Source organism: Gekko japonicus, unplaced genomic scaffold, assembly GCF_001447785.1.
Source record: "Gekko japonicus isolate JY-2015 unplaced genomic scaffold, Gekko_japonicus_V1.1 scaffold3913, whole genome shotgun sequence".
NCBI classification, from domain to species: domain Eukaryota; kingdom Metazoa; phylum Chordata; class Lepidosauria; order Squamata; family Gekkonidae; genus Gekko; species Gekko japonicus.
This window is the reverse complement of record NW_015167661.1, coordinates 61,176-81,110: the sequence shown is the minus strand read 5'-3', so window position 1 is coordinate 81,110 and position 19,935 is coordinate 61,176. Positions and strand designations below refer to the sequence as shown.

The following is a 19,935-nucleotide window of genomic DNA, read 5'->3' as shown; positions in this document are numbered from 1 at the left end:
GCAGTTTTTAAAGCAGGCACACGCGGGCTGGAGTACAGCGACCGGTCCTGTGGCTAACAGAGGGTGGATGGTGAGGAAGAGAAGCCGGCAGGAGCTGGCTGAGTTTAAATTTATTTATTATTAAAGGGGAGGGGAGTGTTGGAAGGTATTTTAAAGTTTAAATTTAAAGCTGAGTTTAAATGTATTTATTTATTTATTTAAGGGGAGGGGAGTGTCGGAAGGGGTGCTTGGGGGGGGTCAACAGTGGGAGGGCTTCTAATGTCCTGGCCCCACTGGTGGACCTCCTGATGGCACCTGGTATTTCTGGCCACTGTGTGACACAGAGTGTTGGACGGGATGGGCCTTTGGCCTGATCCAACATTGTTGTCTCTTATGTTCTTATGTAAAGGGCTGTCCCTTGGTGCCTCTGGCACGCACTCTCTGCAGCTCCCTTAGAAAAACTCCCGCGGGGCTTTTTGGGGGGACTCGAGTGGCGGGGGGTAGGCAGGCAGTTTTTAAAGCAGGCACACGCGGGCTGGAGTACAGCGACCGGTCCTGTGGCTAACAGAGGGTGGATGGTGAGGAAGAGAAGCCGGCAGGAGCTGGCTGAGTTTAAATTTATTTATTATTAAAGGGGAGGGGAGTGTTGGAAGGTATTTTAAAGTTTAAATTTAAAGCTGAGTTTAAATGTATTTATTTATTTATTTAAGGGGAGGGGAGTGTCGGAAGGTAGCTCTGGGGACGAAGGATTCCACTTCTCTGGAGTGCCCAAGGAGCTCAGTTGTCAGGCAGCCAGGTTGGAGGCAGTGTGGCACGCAGGGGGCGAGCTGAGGCACTTTGGGCACAGCCCGGGAGGGAGGTGGCCCAGAAGCAACGTGGGGAGGCCGGGCCCCATATTAGCTATGGGCCTGGTCCGAAGTCGTTCTGGATGCCAGCAGCATGGTGGCCAGAATATTCCAGTTGTCAATAACTCATTCATCAGTGGCAGCTCCTAATCGGAAGCCTGGTGGAAGAGCTCCGTTTTACAGGCCCTGCGGAACTGTAACAGGTCCCGCAGGGCCCTGATGTCTTCGAGCTCATCCCACCAGTGTGGAGCTGACACTGGGAAGGCCCTCACTCTGGTGAAGGCCAATCTGGCGTCTTTAGGACCAGGGGGGGCCAGGCGGTGCTGTGTTCCAGATCGCAGCGCTCTCTGGGGGACATACGTAGAGATGTAAAATTTCTGGAAATTTTGAAGCTCGGAAAAAAACCCCGTTTTTTCCCGTTTTTCCCCGGAAAAAAATGCTACATTAGCACTTCTTTTGTCTTTTCTAGATTGAAAGTCATTCTATTACTTTAGGAACATAAAATATGACTATGGACATTTTTACTTGGCATGAAATTATCACAACTAGCATATTAAAAATATAGTGTATCTAAACAATTATTACAAACAGAATACCCATCCACATGCAAAAACAAAACTGAAACTTTTTTATTTTCTTCTGACAATCGCACCTCCTAAAGGAAGAAATGCATCTTGTTCTTGCATTGGAGAGTTCAGTTTGTAACCTAGGGCTTGCTTGTCCTCAGTGCACAGAAATTAGATAAATCTGATACCATATATATATGTGTGTGTGTGTATGTGTGTGTGTGTATATATAAGAAATGATTTGGAAAATATTTGAACACCTTGTCTTAAAATATTTTATTCATCATGTTAAAATAAAATGTTCCATAATCAATTTTTTTTCTTTTCTTTTCTTTTTTCAATTTTTCCAATTTTTTGGAAAAAAACCAAAAAGACTTCAGGAAAAAAACGGAAAAAAACCGTTTTTTTTCTGAATTTTTCCGGTTTTTTTCCGGGCCTTCACATCTCTACATATGGGGAAAGGCGGTCCCTCAGGTAGACATGCCTCCGACCATATAGAGCTTTAAAACCAGCACCTTGAAGCGAATCCGGTATGCTATTGGCAGCCAGTGCAGCACCTTCAGCACAGGCCGGATGTGCTCTCGTATAGAGAGGCCCATCAGCAGCCTGCCTGCTGCATTTTGCACCAGCGGCAACTTCTGGATTTGGGACAAGGGCAGCCCCATGTAGAGAGCATTGCAGTAGTCTAATCTCGAGGTGACCATCGCATGGATCACTGTTGCCAGGTCATTGCATTCAAGGAAGGGAACCAACTGCCTAATCAGCCGTAGTTGGTAAAAGGCTGCCTTGGCAGTGGCTGCTACCTGGGCCTCCATTGTTAAGGCGGCATCCAGGAGCACTCCGAAACTCCTGACCCTTGGTGCTGGCGCCAGTGGTGCCCCATCGAAAGTCGATAGTGATATCCCTACCCCCGACCCGCTCCGACCCAGGCACGGGACCTCCATCGTCATCGGATTCAATTTCATTCGGCTCAGTCTAAGCTAGCCCGCCATGTCACGAAGCGCCCGCTCCAGGTCATCTGGGGTAGAGTCGGACTGACCACCCCACAACAGATATAGCTAGGTGTCGTCGGCATATTGGTGACACCCTAGCTTGTGCCTCTGGGCAATCTGGGCGAGGGGGTGGATGTAGATGTTAAATAACATCGGGGATAACACTACCCCCTGAGGAACCCCGCAAACCAGCGGGTGCCTCTGGGACATCTCTTCCCCTAACGCCACCCTCTGTCCCCGACCTTGGAGAAAGGAGACGAGCCATTGCAAGGCAAGCCCCGGGATCCCGACATCAGTGAGGCGGTGGATTAGTAACTGAAGGTCGACCGTGTTGAACGCCACCGTCGGGTCCAGCAGCAACAGCACTGCCATACCGCCCCGATCCAGACGCCTCCGGAGGTCGTCTGTGAGGGCGACCAGAGCCGTCTCCATCCCATGGCCCGGACGGGAGCCTGACTGGAAAGGGTTAGGGTTAGAGTCTAGCATGGAAGTGTCATCCGTAAAGCTCTGTTGTCCCTTTGACTGGTCTCTCCTTCCCTATGCAGGTCGTCAAGGCTTCCGTTAATGAACTCCTCCCCTTCCTTGATCTCATGGAGAGTAGTAATCCTTTCCTCGGGCTCTGAACCTTCTCCTCTAAGAGTCCTATCAACTTACACTTCTGACACGTGTAGTCCGTCTTGTCTTCAGGGACAAAGACAAATGTGACACACTCCCCACAGGTGACCGGTAATGATCCGTGAGCATCCATTATCACTTCCCCAAGTGGATTCTCTCACCTAGGAATACCTTGGTGTGCTGATGTACCCTGAAACTTTAGAGAACTGGCCAAAGGGCTACCTGAGCCAAAAGGGGAAGCAAGCACGACAATGTACTGTTTTCTTAACTACTTATGAGGTCCCCAGGCCCACTCCTCAGGCTGAGTGTTAGCCTGATTGCTCTGTGTTCTTATCAATATTGGGGAATATAATGTATTTAAGATAGCAACAGGCGATAAGGGAGCAAACACCTTTATATACAGGGGTCCCGCCTCTTCCAGGAAGCACCAGAAATAGACACGCAGGCTGGGTTACTAAAATAAGGATTTATTTAGTAATATTCTCAAGCACACGGACAATAATTAAACCTTCGTGCACACATTACAGACTTAAGGAAGCAGAGGTGATTGATACCTAATGGAGGGGTGGTACTACCTGTCCAGCTGTGCAGAGGTCCATGAAGAAGGGTTGTGATCCAAAACCCAGAGGGTTCCAGGGGTGGCCTTGCCAGTTGGCATCATGGCAGGAAACACATGGTTTGAGGTCAAGCGTTCGCTGGGATGTACCCACTGGAAGATTTCCTGGACCAATGATGAGTCCCAGGGGTGTGTGGCATCAGGATGGGCAAGGCCTAGATGTGACCAATGAGGTTCCAGAGGGGCAGGGTCTGGATTTAACAATAGAAGCCAGGTGCTGGGTGGATAGTTAAATGGATTATCTGACCACTAATGGTCCTGGCCAGGGTAAACAAAAGGTGGGAGACGTCCCTGATTAGCGTCAGGAAGGATCGTTAATACTTTGAATGCTTGATTGGTTTATCCCGGTATCTTGAGGGACAGAGCAGGAAAGACAAGTATTCAGAATTACTGGAGACAGAGTTATTTGCCAAGCGGCTTTTGAATAGACTTTGTTGTTCAGTCGCACAGTTGAGTCCGACTCTTCGCGACCCCATGCACCACATCACGCCAGACCTTCCTGTCTTCTGCCATCCTCTGAAGTTTGCTCAATTTCATGTTCGTTGCATCGATGACACTGTCCAACCATCTCATCCTTTGCCGTCCCCGTCTTCTTTGACCTTCAATCTTTCCCAGCATCAGGGTCTTCTTCTCCAGTGAGTGCTCCCTTCTCATTGGGTGGCCAAAGTATTTGAGCTTCAGCTTCAGTCTCTGGCTTTCCAGGGAACAGCCAGGGTTGATTTCTTTGAGGATTGACTGATTTGATCTTGCAGTCCAAGGGACTCTCAAGAGTCTTCTCCAGCTCTTTAGAAATGCAGACTTTAGAAATGCAGATACTTCACCTGGTAGAACTCATTGTCATTCCATAAACATAATCTCTGCTGGGTGGAGGGGGGAGACCGGAGGCTTGCTCTGAGGTTGCCTGTCACCTGAAAATGGAGACCTCTTTTTCAGAGCTGTGACTAGCTCCGTGTTTCTTCCTTGGCCTGAGTTTCTGTGGGTCTCTGGGCCGGGTTAGAAGTGGGGTGCCCTTGCTATTGGGGCTACCCAAGAATAAAAGGCAGCGCCTCTGGCAACATAAGAGCCATATAATTAAGGGCTCACCTGGGAGAGGGCAGGGCCAGCAGTCAGTCCCAGGCAAAACTGCTGAAAGCTGCCATCTAGTTACACCTAGAACCCAACGTGAGACCCCTCCATGTCACGGCATGGTTGCCATGGGAGTCAGGAATGTTAACTTTCCATTTTCCCGGGAGCATGTTTTCTCTCCTAGCCGACCAGAGGAACCTTGACAGTATCTTCTTTTCCCTGGTGTCAGTTTTCTCCCGGGAAGCTCCTGTTGCTGATTGGCCTGTGGCCAAAGGGGGGGTTGTTCTTGGGGTATAACTGCTTGCTTTGTGCCTTTTCTGGTAGTTCTCACAAGGATGTTATTTACCTGTAGTCTTCAGTGTCTCGATAAACTGCATTCTTTGAAATGACTGGCGTTGGGAACTGATGCGCTCAGGGGTCTGACACCCACACTTCTTCATATAGGCACCACTCTCCAACAGGCTATACACACCCACACAGAAGTCTGAAATACATTGGCAGCGTTTTTAACCCCTGAGGCTCATAGGTACCTGGTGCTTCTCTTCTGCTTCTCCCAGAATTCATGAAAAAGTGCTTGAGAAATTTTCTGAGTGTACGCAGGGCAAGGTTTCACAACCCTGGGAGGGCGGTGTGTGAAGCAGGGAACAAACAAACGAACACCCTTCCTTTCTCCTTTGTTTCAGTAACAGGCAGTGAAGAGATGCTTTTGAGCCGATGTCTTTTCAGGGGTGTGGAAACAGCTGCTGCCCCTCCAGTCCAGGTAGGAGAGATGAACACGGGACAGCCTAACATGTAATAGACCTTTAATCCAGATGGGTACTATACCATGATGTGTTTTTAAAAATGAATGTTGATTTAATTTAATGCTCCCATGAATCTGTGCGGCAATAGACTGTCGCTCCTCCTCATTATGCATGTTGTGCCCCTCCCTCTGACTAGCATAACTAGCCCCGAGCTGGAGAACGAATTGTTCCGACTATCCCCGTAGTGGCTCTCATGGGAGTTTAAAATGTTATTGTATACCATAAGCTAAGATACCCACGATCCCTTTCTCAAGGGGGGCTTCTGCTCCTGTAGGTGCTACAAGGTGTCCGGGCGGTGTCTGAACGCCGTTCCCTTTACCCATCCCAAACCTCACATCCTGTCGCTTCCCAGACTACTCCCTTCCCATGTGCCATCTCTGCCTGGCATGATCTCTGACGAGGGAATCTGCTTTTTCTTTCAGGGCCCCTTTTCCTTTGAGGAGGTGTCCATCTCTTTCACCGAGGCAGAATGGGCCCTGCTGGATCCGGGACAAAGAGCTCTGTACTGGGAAGTCATGTTGGAGAACTGTGAAAATGTGGCCTTTCTGGGTAAGGATTCTTTCATAGGTGCCGAAGGTGCACATTGCTGCCATGGGGATTGAGGCATGAATCAAAATATTGAATAGCAACACACCGTTTTGAAGCCTGTCCCGCTACTGTGGCTCACTGGCAGAGCATCTGCTTGGGGCCTGATCCTCATTTTTCTGTTGCCGTACATTACAACACACCCTTTCCCCTGGATGGGATTAGAAACATCCGCTCTGGCTGTTATATAAAAAGTTTATTAAGGATTTAAGAAGAAGATACCGCTAAACAGCACCTTTTCTGCAGCCCAGCAGAAGAAAACAAGAAAAGCTAACTGTTCTATCTAACACATGAAACACTTTAAGCTGCAGAAAAATCTCATACATTTTGGAACACTATACATACTATTACATCATTTTATACACAGTGTCACTGTCAATGTCTGCTTAATATGTATATATTAAGAAAAAAGTTTCCCCCCCGTCATTGCCGGTGGATGCTTAAAAGACTATTTATTATCTTCTTCTTAAACTCCCAAACAAACAATACATAATTATTAAAGTTCTAAAAAAAGCAAAATAAAGCGACACCAACAATATTTATACCTTCGTGGTGGAGTTCTTAGAGGTTGCCACCTCCCTATGGGACTTTGGAAATTTCCAAAGAGGGTCCTTCCCTAAGACCCTGCCCTATGGGAGGTAATGTGGGAGTTCCTCCCGAATGCCTTGCCCGCAGTGTTCCTATTATATAAAGATATCAATATATCTAAAAATTAATGATGATAGAACAAAATACTTAAATTTAATCTATTTTTCTCACTCTCTGAGGGCTCCAACAAGTATTTTTTTTCCAGAGGCTCTTGAAGGTTTTTCTGTAAGTCTTATAGTCCATCTCAGTAAAAGTTTCTTATATAACTTCATTTTCTAAAGCTCTTAACATTTCTTCTCCAGGCTTAACGTCGTGAACAGTGAAGACTCTGTTTTTGTGGTTTGTATGTAAATGTCCTAGTGGAAGCCAGCGATAACGGATGTGTTTTTCTGCCAGACGTTGAGTGATTGATTTCAAATTCCGTCTTGCTGTTAAAATCTCTGGTGGCAAGTCTTGAAATACTTGGACCCAAGTGTCCTCCAGTTGAAGTCCCTCCTTGCAGCTTCTAACACGATTTTCTTTATTTTGTTATCTGTTAGTTCAGCCAGTACGTCAGGAATGAGAGTAGGAGAACCTAATTGCGCTGGGTTCAGCCGATAAGCCTGACAAATTGGTGCAGCCGGCAGTTGCAAGAGTTTTTGGAGCCATTCATTTAAAGCGCCCGCGAGGTCTTTATCTGTAGCAAAATTTGGGGAGATTCCCCTGAGTTTGATTTTTCTTTCGCGGGCTTTTATGTCCAAAAGTATGGTTTTGGACTCGCTCCATGTCTCGAAAGTTCTTAGATTTTCTATAGCGTTTGTGTTTTTTGCGGCCTCCCTCAATGCCTTGCCTGTTTTTTCCTTCAATTCTGTTAAGTTCAGATTCGTAGCGTCAAGTTTTTGGTGGATTGGAGTAATGCTTTCTTTCAGTTCTTTTTTCATTTCTTCAAACATACTCTGGCCCCGGTCACACGGGCAGGAAACTGCAGAGGAGAAGCGTGGCTGTTTGCCCTGGGGCAAACTACTGCGCAGTTACGTGATCAGACCTCCTGTGGAGGTACCGTGGAGGTACCGTGGAGGTTCCATGGCAAGGGAGAGGTGCCGATCACAGGACAAGCCAGCGCGCAACGAAGAAGCGCGCGCCGCGGCAAACTGTTTTTTATTTTTGTGTACATGACAAATGCGCATGCTCCGTTGGGTGCACATGCGCATCCACAGAGACTTGGACAAAAAAAACACACCTTATTTGCAAGGGGACATGGGCGGGCGCCGGATGCCTCTGGAAACGCGATCAGACGTCCGCCCTTGCCCCGCAGTTTCCGGAAACTAGTACCTCCAAGGTACTAGTTTTTTGCCACGCAGTTTCGGCTGGAAGCCTCGGTTGAGCCACGGGAGTGCTACGCTTCCCAGATGTGCTGGTGAGATCGCGCCCGGAAACTCCGGCTGTTTTCCGTCTCACTTGTGTGGCTTCTGTTACGTGTGACCGCAGCCTCTGTATATCTTTTTTTGTGATAGGATCCTCAGGTTTTCTTTTGCCCTGTCGATTAGCAGGTTCTCCATCTGAGTCTGTTTCCAATGGGGGGGGGGGAATCCTCCTCTGAGGTTTGCATATTTCTCACAGTTTGTTGAGGCTCCTTGATGTTTTTCTTGGCTCCTTTCCCTCCTCTCGGCCTCCCCATTTCTCTCAGCGAGCGGTTTTTATCTTTGGTGTCCTCAATTAATCTTTTCTTTTGCGTTTTTGGAAGCACAGACGCGGAGGCTATTTCGGTCTGACTGCGCCGTCTCGCAGTCACCGGAAACTCCAGACCAGGCCACTTAATAATCACCTTAGCCCCTTGGGGGAACTGGGGGGCTTTGCCTCACAGATCCACTCCCTTTATACTGCTTAGGATGGTGGGCTTTGATCTTGGCCATGGTTCCGTCCTCCCAGAATAATTTTTACTCTTGAAATTCTTTCCTTCCCCATATAAGAATGATTCTGTCTTTCTGTCTCTTGGGAAGGGGCAAGGAATGGCCATGGGGGATTTCTGATTCACTTCTGAGCAACATTTGATTTGGTATTATCATAGAGCCTGCTGGGTAAGGAAGGAGGGAGGGAGGCCTTCTGGGCCCCCCCTGAAATGTGGAGGCTCAGAAGCTCCTTCTTCGGAAGAGCTCAGCTTTGGGTCTTCGGGGGATGTGTGTGTGTGTGCTGTATTCTTAGCTACTAGATATTCTTGGGAAAGGTGTGGAGGGGTGGTTCAGATCAGTGTAGCTTTTCGAGACCAAAAGGGCCATCAAACCTTTCCTAATGCAGACACATAAGATGGCTATTGGACCTCACAAGTCCTCCCAGGAGCTAACAGGGTCTCTCTCTTTATTCCACCAGAGAATGATCAGAGGAATGAGGAGAATGAGGAACTTCATCAGGAAAGGCCAGATAGAGTTAAAAATGAAGTCCTGAAAGAAGACATCAGGAATCAAGGTGGACCTGAGAGAAAGAAAGGTGGCCATACAATTGAGAAGAGAGATGGAAGAAAGTGTAATGACCATTTTCCAAAGCAGGGGATAACGAAGACAAGTAAATCCATTCAGTGTGGAAAGTCCTTCAGAAATAGATCACAGCTCCTTGTGCACCAACGAATACACAGAGGGGAGAAATATTTTGAATGCTCAGTGTGTGGGAAAAGATTCAGTCAGAGTGTCATTCTTCAGTGGCATCAGAGAACACACACAGAGGAGAAACCTTTTACATGCTCAGAATGTGGGAAAAGATTCAGTCACAGTAGTAGTCTTCAAGTGCACCGAAGAACCCACACAGGGGAGAAACCTTTTGAATGTGCAGAGTGTGGAAAGCGATTCAGTGTGAGGGGGTATCTTTACAAGCATCAAAAAACCCACACAGAGGATAAACTTTTTGAATGTTCAGTGTGTGGAAAGCGATTCAGTGTGAGGGGGTATCTTTACAAGCATCAAAAAACCCACACAGGGAAGAAACCTTTTCAATGCGCAGAGTGTGGAAAAAGATTCAGTCAGAGTGTCATTCTTCAATGGCATCAGAGAACACACACAGGGGAGAAACCTTTTGAATGTGCAGAGTGTGGAAAGCAATTCAGTGTGAGGGGGAATCTTTACAAGCATCAAAAAACCCACACAGGGGAGAAACCTTTTGAATGTGCAGAGTGTGGAAAGCAATTCAGTGTGAGGGGGAATCTTTACAAGCATCAAAAAACCCACACAGGGGAGAAGCCTTTTGAATGCTCAGAGGGTGGAAAGAGATTCAGTAGGAGTGGCACTCTTCAACTGCACAAAAGAACCCACACAGGGGAGAAGCCTTTTGAATGCTCAGAGGGTGGAAAGAGATTCAGTAGGAGTGGCACTCTTCAACTGCACAAAAGAACCCACACAGGGGAGAAGCCTTTTGAATGCTCAGAGGGTGGAAAGAGATTCAGTAGGAGTGGCACTCTTCAACGGCACAGAAAAACCCACACAGGGGAGAAACCTTTTGAATGTGCAGAGTGTGGAAAACGATTCAGTGTGAGGGGGGATCTTTACAAGCATCAAAAAACCCACAAAGGGGAGAAACCTTTTGAATGTTCAGTATGCGGAAAGCGATTCAGTATGAGGGGGAACCTTTACAAGCATCAAAAAACCCACACAGGGGAGAAGCCTTTTGAATGTGCAGATTGCGGAAAGCAATTCAGTGTGAGGGGGAACCTTTGCAAGCATCAAAAAACCCACACAGGGGAAAAACCTTTTGAATGTGCAGAGTGTGGAAAGAGATACAGTATCATTTGCACTCTTCAACGGCATCAAAGAATCCACACAGGGGAAAAAACTTTTGAATGCTCAGAGTGTGGAAAGAGATTCAGTGATAATAGCACTCTTCAAGTGCACCAAAGAACCCACACAGGGGAGAAACCTTTTGAATGTTCAGTGTGTGGAAAGCGATTCAGTGTGAGGGGGAATCTTTACAAGCATCAAAAAACCCACACAGGGGAGAAACTTTTTGAATGTTCAGTGTGTGGAAAGAGATTCAGTCAGCGTACCACTCTTCAACGGCATGAAAGAACCCACACGGGGGAGAAACCTTTTGAATGCTCATTGTGTGGAAAGAGATTCAGTGAGAGTGGCAATCTTCACAAGCATCAAAAAACCCACACAGGGGAGAGGACTTTTGAATGCCCAGAGTGTGGAAAGAGATTCAGTATGAGTTGGACTCTTCAACGGCATCAAAGAACTCACAGACGGGAAAAACCTTTTGAATGCTCAGAGTGTGGAAAGAAATTCAGTGAGAGTGTTAGTCTTCGAAAGCACCAAAAAACCCACACAGGAGAGAAACCTTTTGAATGCTGAAGACTGCATAAAGAGACACAGTCAGAGTGGCACTCTTCTGTATCATCAAAGAACCCACAGAGGGGAAAAACCTTTTGACTGTTCAGAGTGTGGGAAGAGATGCAGTCAGAGTGGAACTCTTCAATATCATCAAAGGACCCACACAGGGGAGAAACCTTTTGAATGCTCAGAGTATGGAAAGAGATTCAGTGAGAGCGGCAGTCTCCAACAGCATCAAAAAACCCACATGGGGGAAAACCCTTTGTAATCTTAGGAGGAGGTGGGCTCTCCTTCTTTGGAAGTTTTTAAACAGAAGCTAGATGGCTACCTGACAGCAATGCTGGTTCTGTGAACTTAGGCAAATCATGAGAGGGAGGGCAGAAAGGGTTGCATCAATGCTTAGTTCTTGTGACCCATCCTTACATGCTTGGGGAAATGCTCGTCACCACTTTGGGGCCAGGAAGCAATTGTTCTCCAGGCCAGTTTTGCTGGAGATCCTGAAGGTTTCTAGTCATCTTCTGTGCATGGAGCAGGGGTCATTGGTGGTGGTGGTGTGTGGGGGAGGTATTTGTGAATTTCCTGCATTGTGAAGCGGGATGGACTAGATGACCCTGGAGGTCCCTTCCAACTCTTTGATTCTGTTCTGTGGTTCTGTAATCCCAGACAAACTGAACAGCCTGCTTCTGTGGGCCCTGTGACAGAGAAGAAACAATTCCTGTCTCCCCAGGGATCACCCCCCACCCATTGAGCAGGCTTCGTGGCGGCTCTTCCCCCCCCCACACACACACCTCACAGAGATTGCTCAAAGAAGGCTTCGAGGGTTTACCTTCTGCTGCTGCCTAGAAAGGTGAAATAGACAAATGATGGGAAACCCTTTTTTGTCACACATAGAATTTCTGTTTCAGTCCCCAGAGTCATTCTCTCTCCAGGTTTGCTTCAGAGCACAATTTGAGATCCTGTGGTTAAGAACATGAGAAGAGCCCTGCTGGATCAGACCAGTGGTGCATCCAGACCAGCATCCCATGCCACTCAGTGGCCAACCAGTTCCTCTGGAGGGCCAGCAACGGGCAGAGAGGCCTTCCCCTGAGAAGAACACCAGAAGAGCCCTGCTGGATCAGACCAGTGAGGGTCCATCTAGTCCAGCCTCCTGTCTCACACAGTGGCCAGCCAGTTCCTCTGGAGGGCCAGCAACAGGGCAAAGAGGCTGAGGGCTGCCCCTGAGAAGGACATGAGAAGAGCCCTGCTGGGTCAGACCATTGAAGCTCTTATCTAGTACAGCATCCTGTCTGCCACACAGTGGCTTCCTGGCTCTGGGGATTCAGAGGATTAGTGCCTCTGAATGTGGAGGTTCCCCTCAGTCACCATGGCTAGTCGCCATTGATAGACCTCTGGTCCATGAATCTATCTCATTCCCTTTTGAAGCTGTTTATTCCTGTAGCCATCGCTACATCATCTGGCAGCAAACTCCACATTTGGACCACTCTTTGTGGAAAGTGGTCTTTCCTTTTGTCCATCTTGACCAAGGCTCCCTCTAAACTGTGGAGTCCTGTGAGCAAAAAGCCTGCTTTGTGAGCTCCTGGCATTAAAGTTGTCAGTGAGCGATCTGGCTGCTGCATAAATTAGTTTGTTCTGGAGCCCCATCCTTCCCGAGCGAAGACAGAAATGTGTGAGCCGGAGGATAAAGAACTGTGACCTAGCTCACACTAACTCAGCTTAGAGGGAACGCTGGTCTTGAACCTACTGCCAAACAGCTTTGTTGGATGCCCCCGAGATCTAGTCTTTTGGGAGAGGATGAAAAAGTTCTCTTTGGGAGCAATCCTAAACAGGCCTACTCGGAAGTCAGTCCCGTTTTATTCCCTGAGGCTTACTCCCAGGAAAGTGTGCTTGGGATCGCAGCCTTTGTCAACTCTCCTCCTTCTCACGCCTAATTTTACAAACCTCCACCAGGCCTCCCCCCCTTAGCTGTCTCTTTTCTAAACTGAAACTCCCAGAGTCCACAGCCGTTCCTTCAAGGGAAGGTTCTTCAGCCCCCTAACCCTCTCGGTTGCCCTACTCTGTACTTTTCCCAGCTCTGCAATGGCCCTTTTCAGATACGGCGGTCGAGGAAGACTCTGGAATCTTTGGCCCAACCTCTCCCACTCCCAGTCATTTTTCATGGGGGAACCTTTCCCCTCCTGACCATGTTTCCTCCCAAGACCAGACAAATCCATCCCTGGGCGTTGAGTCCCTGACTTTGCCGGAAGCCACCCAGCTCCCCTCTGACGGATGCCAAGACCCCCCCCCCCCCAGCTTGATCCACATATTGAAGAAGAAGAAGAGATTGGATTTATACCCCGCCCTTCCTTGGGAAGGTAACAGCATTCTGTGCGCCTTGGTGTTTAGTCATGCCGGCCACATGACCACGGAAATGTCTTCGGACAGCGCTGGCTCTTCGGCTTGGAAACGGAGATGAGCACCGCAACCCTAGAGTCGGATTCGACTGGCTTTCGAGCAAGGGAACCTTTACCTTTACTTCCCTACCTAAAGGTGTCTCAGAGCAGCCTACAAACTCCATTCCCTTCCCCTCCCCACAACAGACACCCTGGGAGGCAGGTGGGGCTGAGAGAGCTCTTGACAGAAACTGCCCTTTTTCAAGAACAGCTCTTATCAGAACTGTGGCTTACCCCCTGGTCATCCGGCCAGGTGCAAGTGGAGGAGTGGGGGAATCAAACCCGGTTCTCCCAGATTAGAGTCCGCGCACTTCACCACTACACCAAACTGGCTCTCAATAAAGACTTCTTCCATATGAATTTTTGACGTGAACCAATATATGGACTTGCATACCTTCCAACTGTATATTCTTTGCTGGATTGTATAGTTATTAAGTGTTTAGAAATAATAATGACATGATTTACTTCTTTATGTCTTTATTGATTTTCTTAAGCATCTTATTTCACAATTGTTATGTACGCGGACCGCCATCAGGGGTCCTCGGCGAAAGTAAGGAACTTGGTTCCTAAACACAAAGGGGACCTGGGACCCAGAATACCTTGTGTCCACCAATAGGCCCTCTGGCGGGAAATTCAAACCCTCCAATGGGACCCTGGGTGTGCCGGGTGGAGTGTATATAGTTGGCCCTTGCAGGGCCGGTTTTCAGCACGAACCCAGTACTTTACAATAATATTTTTTTCTTTTTAAACTGATATTTGCATAATGTGAAAGAGAGGGCAGGCGAGAAGCCCGTGTGGTCCAGGACACCATAAAACACAGCAAACAGACCCTTCACTGCACTGTGTTGCATTGCAGTATGGTCTGGCCATGCTAGGAGTGCCTCTCGGACTCTGGGAAGTGGGGAGAGAGTCCCCGACAGAATACCAGAAAAATAAACGACAAGAGAGCTGGCCAGATTCTTCCCCCAGCCTTTTCCACACCTTGTCTCCTGGCTTGGCGGCCATGAAGGCCACCACCACACTGGTCATTTTGGCTAACACAGAAAAGGTGGTCACTGAAAAGACGTTGATGAACGCCGTTGGTCAGAAAAGGCAGGCTGATTCAGTTATTCTACATAAAAATGATATTTTGGGTGATACTTCACATAACACAACCCAAAGAAGACAGAGATGAGCTAGAGGCCCAAGAGGAGGCAATGCACAAATTTACTGGCAGTGGCTCTCCGGGGCCTCGGGTGGGGGTCTTTCACGTCACCTGCTACGTGATCCCATTTCAGTGGAGACACCAGGGATTGAATTTGGGACGTTCCAGATGCTCTTACCTTGGAGCCACGACCCCGCCCATTCTATGGAATCCACAGCATTCAAAGCCCGAACTGCATTCAAACCAAAAGCTTTTACTTAAAGGCAGAGAAGACAAGGGGTATAGAAGTGTGGTTCTTGAACATGGCTGGGTTAACTTCAGACCACAGCAGGTTTGGTGGATGAGAGGGGGTGATATTTGGCTCTGTACCGCACAATCCCAGTTCCTGCACCACGTGAGGCAGAAGGAGATATCGGGATGTGCCGTGACGTTTTTTGAATCACTCTTCAAGGACCAGACACTCAGGGTTGCCAAAGGAAACCAGATATGCTCGGTGGGGGAGCAGACCCGTGGGGTTCTTCACATGCAATCTTATCCCCTATGAATTCTTACACAGTTCCTTTTAAATGCTAAGCAGAGAAAAGTTCACTCTAGAATTCTCAGATATCTCTATATTTGGTGTAGTGGTTAAGTGTGCAGACTCTAATCTGGGAGAACCAGGTTTGAGTCCCCACTCCTCCACTTGCACCTGCTGATGTGACCTTGGGTCAGTCACAAGCTCTAGCACAGCTGTCCTTGAAAAAGAGCAGTTTGTGTCAGAGTTCTCTCAGCCCCACCCACCTCACAGGGTGTCTGTTGTGGGGAGGGGAAGGGAGAGGAGTTTGTAAACCGCTCTGAGACTCCAAGTGAAGGGCGGGGTATAAATCCAATCTCCTCCTCCTCTTCTTCTTCTATATTGAAAGGTGGCGGAAGACAATGAGAACGTAAGAGAATCCATGTTGGATCAGGCCAACGGCCCATCCGGTCCAACACTGTGTCACACAGTGGCCAAAACCCAGGTGCCATCAGAAGGAGAAATCCTAGTCAATCCCTGTGACTAGGGAGAGCCTCTTTGGTGTAGTGGTTAAGTGTATGGACTCTAACCTGGGAGAACTGGGTTTGATTTCCCACTCCTCCACTTGCACCTGCTGGATGACCTTGGGCAAGCCGTAGTTCTGGCACGTCTGTCCTTGAAAAAGAGGAGTTTCTGTCAGAGCTCTCTCAGCCCCACCTACCCCACAGGGTGTCTGTTGTGGGGAGGGGGAAGGAAAGGAGTTTGTAAGCTGCTCTGAGACTCCTTTGGGTAGTGAAGGGCAGGGTATAAATCCAATATCATCTTCTTAGTCCCAATGGGCCATGCTGAACCAGTAACAAACTCAGATTCAATAATTTAACTAAGTATGCCGTTAGAAGAAGAGGAGGAGGAGGAGGAGATTAGATTTATACCCCGCACTTCACTACCCAAAGGTGTCTCAGAGTGGCTTGCAAACTCCTCTCCCTTTCCCTCCCCACAACAGACACCCCGTGAGGTAGGTGGGGCTGAGAGAGGTCCGACAGAAACCACTCTTTTTCGACAGAAACCTCTCTTTTTCCAAGAACAGCTCTGAAAGAAGTATGGCTTGCCCAAGATCGTCTAGCCAGGTGCATGAGGAGGAGTGGGGAATCAACCCCGGTTCTCCCAGATTAGAGACCGCGCACTTAACCACTACACCAAACTGGGTCTCAGTTTTGAAGCACAACACCTGATTCTCCTTGGAACACAGAGGATATTAAGGGGCACGAATGCTCAGAACAGAATCAAAACACACAATGGAAGTCAAAGCCACAGTAACCAGGCAGCCAGACTAAGAACATAAGAGATGGCAGCGCTTTAACCTTTCCTCATAGGGAAAGTGTTCCAACCCTTTTATCATTCGAGTTGCCCTTTTCTGCACTTTTTCCAAAGCTATAATATCCTTTTTAAGGTGTGGTGCCCAGAACTGCACACAGTATTCCAAATGAGGTCTCACCATTGATTTATATAGGGGCATTATTATATTGGCTGATCTGTTTTCAATACCCTTCCTAATAATCCCCAGCATAGCATTGGCCTTCTTTATTGCAGTCACACACTGTCTCGACATTTTCAGTGAGTTATCTACTACAACTCCAAGATCTCTCTCTTGATCAGTCTCTGCCAGTTCAGACCCCATCAATGTGTATTTATATTTAGGATTTTTGGCTCCAATGTGCATCACCTTGCACTTGGCCACATTGAACCCCATTTGCCATGTTGACGCCCACTCGCCCATCCTTGACAGATCCCTTTGGAGTGCCTCACAATCCTCACTGGTTTTCACCACCTTGAACAACTTTGTATCATCCGCAAATTTAGCCACTTCACTGCTTACTCCCATCTCCAAATCATTAATGAACAAGTTAAAAAGCAGTGGACCAAGTACTGATCCCTGCGGTACCCCACTGCTTACCTCCCTCCACTGAGAAAATTGCCCATTTATACTCACTCTCTGTTTTCTATTAATTAGCCAGTTTTTGATCCATAAAAGGACTTGTCCTTTTATCCCATGATTTTTGAGCTTACTTAGGAGCCTTTGATGAGGAACTTTATCAAAAGCTTTCTGGAAGTCAAGGTAAATAATATCTATTGGATCCCCCTTGTCCACATGTTTGTTCACCCCCTCAAAGAACACTAACAGGTTAGTGAGACAAGATCTTCCCTTACAGAAACCGTGCTGAGTCTGCCTCAATAGGTTTTGTTCATCTATGTGCCTACTAATTCTTTCCTTAAAATGGGTTTCCACCAATTTACCCGGTATCAACGTCAGACTGACTGGCCTGTAATTTCCCGGATCTCCTCTGGAACCCTTTTTAAAGATTGGAGTCTGTCATGCACTCTACATGGGCGGCCCACCCTTGAAGTCAGAATCTCCAGCTGGAACAGAATGTTGCATGCAAAATGCCACACCCAACACACACACACTGCCAGTGATAGGCTATTACATTGCCCTCCTTATGTATAGGTTAGTTCCTGGATCATGGCGAGCTATTGTTCTGGAGAAGCAAGCTCAGCCCGGTCCGATGCTTTTAAACTTGTTCATTAATGATTTGGAGATGGGAGTAAGCAGTGAAGTGGCTAAATTTGCGGATGATACAAAGTTGTTCAGGGTGGTGAAAACCAGTGAGGATTGTGAGGCACTCCAAAGGGATCTGTCAAGGATGGGCAAGTGGGCGTCAACATGGCAAATGGGGTTCAATGTGGCCAAGTGCAAGGTGATGCACATTGGAGCCAAAAATCCTAAATATAAATACATATTGATGTGTGACTCAGAATATTGGACTGGATGGACCACTGGCCTGATCCAACACTGGCTTCTCTTATGTTCTTATGCCTGGGGCAAGGGATGCTCTGTCTTCTTGGTGCTTGGGGGGGGGGGGTCAACAGTGGGAGGGCTTCTAATGTCCTGGTCCCACTAGTAGACCTCCTGATGGCACCTGGTATTTCTGGCCACTGTGTGACACAGAGTGTTGGACTGGATGGGCCATTGGCCTGATCCCACATTGGCTTCTCTTAAGAACATAAGAGAAGCCAGTGTTGGATCAGGCCAAGGGCCCATCCAGTACAACACTCTGAGTCACACAGTGGCCAGAAATACCAGTGCCATCAGGAGGTCCAGCAGTGGGGCCAGGACATTAGAAGCCCTCCCAAGCACCAAGAAGACAGAGCATCACTTGCCCCAGAGCCCCTATCTATACCTTGTGGCTAATAGCAACTCTTATGTTCTTATGCCTGGGGCAAGGGATGCTCTGTCTTCTTGGTGCTTGGGGGGGGGGGGTCAACAGTGGGAGGGCTTCTAATGTCCTGGTCCCACTAGTAGACCTCCTGATGGCACCTGGTATTTCTGGCCACTGTGTGACACAGAGTGTTGGACTGGATGGGCCATTGGCCTGATCCCACATTGGCTTCTCTTATGTTCCTAGGCACAACTGGAGGAGACGCTTAGGCTCAGTACACAACACGGAAGCTCCTCCCTGGTCTCTTTGGCCGTTCAAATAGCAAACACGCCCCCCCCCCACACACACACACCGGAAATAACTTTTCTCCCCCCCCTCCCTCGGCCTCTCCAGACAACGGCAGCTCCCCCTTTAACCCTTTCGGGCCTCCAAAAAACCCCCCCCCCCCCCTGCAAGGCCGCCCCGTGCAGCAGCGTGACTCGGGAGCAGCCCCGTCCGGGTGCATTCGAGGGCGGCGCCTCGGACTCGGGCCGCCCGACCCTTCCTCTCTGCCCCTCTGGGTCTTGGCGTAAAGCAGCTCCTGGGGGCCGAATCTCTTGCAGTTTGGGGCTTGGCTGTCACCCACGTCCCGGGGAAGGAGGCTGACTACGAACCCCTCCGCGGGACCCCCCTTACAATCAACGTTCCCTCTAAGCAGTGGAATGCTGCGAGCAAAAATTCAACTTTGTGAGCTCCTGGCATTCAAGTTGTCAGCGAGTGATTTGGCTACTGCATAAATCCGTTTGCTTCGGAGCCCTCCTTCCTGGGCGAAGACAAAAATGTGTGAGCCGGAGGCTAAAAATCTGTGAGCTAGCTCACACGAACACAGCTTAGAGGGAACACTGGGTCTCCCCCCCCTCCCCGGGGGGGGGGCCCTCCAGCCGCCCTGTCCACCACCCCGGAGGGTGGGGGGAGTCTCCTTCGCTCCTCTCAGCAAAGGGGGGGGGAGCCGTGCAGCAGCGCCCTCCTCGGGCAGAGACCACAGGCGCCTTCCCTTTGCCTGTGGACACAATGCACTGAAAGGGGGCTCCTTTCCAGGGTGAGGGGTTGGGCCAGGAGGCTCCCTTTCTTTCTCTCTCGAAGGGAGGGGGGGCCTTTGGCTCTTCCTAGGAAAGTTTCCCCAGGCACAGCATCCCCCCCCCTTCCACAAGGGCTGCCGGGACTGGGGACTTTTCCTGCCTTCTCTTGCAAAGGGAGCTTTGGACTGTCCCAAAAGTGTGCAGGCTCTAATCTGGGAGAACCGGGTTTGATCCCCCACTCCTCCTCCACTTGCACCTGCTGATGTGACCTTGAGTCAGTCACAAGCTCTGGCACAGCTGTCCTTGAAAAAGAGCAGTTTCTGTCAGAGCTCTCTCAGCCCCACCCACCTCACGGGGTGTCTGTCGTGGGGAGGGGAAGGGAAAGGAGTTTGTCAGCCGCTCTGAGACTCCAAGTGAAGGGCGGGGTAAAAATCCAATCTCTTCTTCTTGGACCGAGTGAGTTTGGACTCTCAGCATCATAGATACATCAAGTCGGGACCTCCAGGGTCATCTAGTCCAACCCCCTGCAAAATGCAGGAAATTCACAAATACCTGCCCCCCAACACCCCCCCCCCAGTGACCCCTGTTCCATGCCCAGAAGATGACAAAAAAAAAAAAAACCTTCAGGATCCTTGGCCAAAGGGCCC

General features: G+C 48.8%; 1 pseudogene; it reads left to right on the top strand.

Moving 5' to 3' along the window:
* The window catches only part of LOC107112907, a 64,689-nt pseudogene that overhangs the window by 33,574 nt on the left and 11,180 nt on the right, over nucleotides 1-19,935 (top strand).